Raw genomic sequence first — 2,572 nt, 5'->3', positions numbered from 1 at the left:
ATAAAAACAAACACAATACAAAGGATTAATTTTTAAAAGTTGGTTCCTCAAAAAGATAAACAAATTTGACAAACCACTAGCTAGACTAACCAAGAAGAGAGATCTAAGTAAACAAAATCAGAAATGATAAAGGAGACATTACAATGGATACCACAGAAATACAAAAGATAATCAGAGAGTACTATGAACAACTATAGAGTTACAAACTAGAAAATCTAGAGGAAATGGATAAATTCCTGGAAACATACAACATCCCAAGATTGCACCAGGAAGAGAGAGAAATACTGATAGGTCAATAATGAGTAGCAACATTGAATCAGTAATAATCATTAAAAAAAAGTCTCCGAACGAATAAAAGCCCAGGACCAGATGTATTTACAGCCAAATTGTACCAAACATGCAAAGAAAAACTAATACCAATCCTCCTGAAACTGTTCCAATAAATCAAGGAGGAAGGAATTCCCCCCAACTCATTCTACAAGGCCAGTATTACTCTGATACCAAAACCACGCAAGGACACAACAAAAAAAAAAAAAAAAAAGAAAGAAAGAAAGAAAACTACAGATCAATATCCCTTATAAACATAGATCATAGATGCAAAAATCCACAAAAAATACTAGAAAACCAATTCCAACCGCACATCAAAAAGATTATATACCACGATCAAGTGGGTTTTATACCAGGGATACAAGGATAATTCAACATATGCAAATCAATAAATGTGATACATCACATAAACAGAATTAAGGATAAAAATAGTATTATCTCAATAGATGCAGAAAAAGGGTTTGATAAAATTCAGAATCACTTCATGATAAAAACCTTCAACAAATTAAACATAGAAAGAACATATCTCCCAGCCTGAGCAAGAGCGAGACCCCATCTCTACTAAAAATAGAAAGAAATTATATGGACAGCTAAAAATATATATAGAAAAAATTAGCCGGGCATGGTGGTGCATGCCTGTAGTCCCAGCTACTCGGGAGGCTGAGACAGGAGGATCGCTTGAGCCCAGGAGTTTGAGGTTGCTGTGAGCTAGGCTGACGCCACGGCACTCACTCTAGCCTGGGCAACAGAGTGAGACTCTGTCTCAAAAAAAAAAAAAAAAAAAAAAAAAGAAAGAACATATCTCAAAATAATAAAGGCCATATAGGCTTTGCAGATGCTGCTGCATTCCGGAGTTGCCTGCTACTAACCATGGTCAACCCCACCGTGTTCTTTGATATCACCGTCCATGGCAAGCCCTTGGGCCACGTCTCCTTTGAGCTGTTTGCAGACAAAGTTCCAAAGACAGCAGAAAATTTTCGTGCTCTGAGCACTGGAGAGAAAGGATTTGGCTATAAGGGTTCCTGCTTTCACAGAATTATTCCAGGGTTTATGTGCCAGGGTGGTGACTTCACATGCCATAATGGCACTGGTGGCAAGTCTATCTACAGGGAGAAATTTGAGGATGAGAACTTCATCCTGAAGTATACAGGTCCTGGCATCTTGTCCATGGCAAATGCTGCACCCAACACAAATGGTTCCCAGTTTTTCATCTGCACTGCCAAGACTGAGTGGTTGGATGGCAAGCATGTGGTCTTTGGCAAGGTGAAAGAGGGCATGAATATTGTGGAAGCCATGGAGTGCTTTGGGTCCAGGAATGGCAAGACCAACAAGAAGATCACCATTGCTGACTGTGGACAACTCTAATAACTTTGACTTAAATGTTTTATCTTAACCACCAGACCATTCCTTCTGTAGCTCAGGAGAGCACCCCTATACCTCTTTTGCTCACAATATCCTATAATCTTTGTGCTCTTGCTGCAGTTCTTTGGGTTCTGTATTTTCCTTATTCCCCTCCACATCTAGTTGGACTGTAGAGTTAAGTTTATGATTATGAAATAAAAACTAAATAACAAAAAAAGGCCATATAGGACAAACCTACAGCCAACATCCTACTAAATTAGGAAAAGTTGAAAGCATTCCCTCTCACAATGGATAACAGACTTAAACCTAAGACATGAAATCTTAAGAATCCTAGAAGAAAACGTAGAGAAGACTCTTTCAGACATTGGCTTAGGCAAAGAATTCATGAAGAAGAACCCCAAAGCAATCACAGTAGCAACAAAAATAAATAAATAAATGGGATCTGATCAAAATAAAAACCTTTTGCACAGCCAAGGAAACTATCATTAGAGTGAATAGACAGCCGACAGAATGGGAGAAAATATTTGCTCTCTACACATCCGATAAAGGGCTGATAACAAGAATCTGTATAGAACTCAAAAAAAATCAACAAGAAAAAAATCAAACAACCCCATCAATAAATGGGCAAAGGACATGAAGAGAAATGTTTCAAAAGAAGACAGAATAATGGCCAGAAAACATAAAAAAAGTGCTCAACATCTCTAATCATTAGTGAAATGCAAATCAAAACCACAATGAGATATCACCTAATCCCAGTGAGACTGGCCTTTATCAAAAAATGCCGGCGTGTGGAGAGATAGTGTGGAGAGATAGAAACACTCTTACACTGCTGGTGGGACTGCACATTAGTGCAACCTCTGTGGAAAAGAATTTGGAGATACCT

General features: G+C 38.1%; 1 pseudogene; it reads left to right on the top strand.

Annotated features, from left to right (window-relative positions):
• The first annotated feature begins 1,182 nt into the window (after positions 1-1,182).
• On the top strand, positions 1,183-1,779 carry LOC138378198 (peptidyl-prolyl cis-trans isomerase A pseudogene; annotated as a pseudogene).
• Positions 1,780-2,572: the final 793 nt, after the last annotated feature.

The sequence above is a fragment of the Eulemur rufifrons genome, chromosome 30, assembly GCF_041146395.1.
Source record: "Eulemur rufifrons isolate Redbay chromosome 30, OSU_ERuf_1, whole genome shotgun sequence".
Classification (NCBI taxonomy): Eukaryota; Metazoa; Chordata; class Mammalia; order Primates; family Lemuridae; genus Eulemur; species Eulemur rufifrons.
Note: the sequence above shows the minus strand (reverse complement) of the source record. Positions and strands in the feature narration are given on the sequence as shown.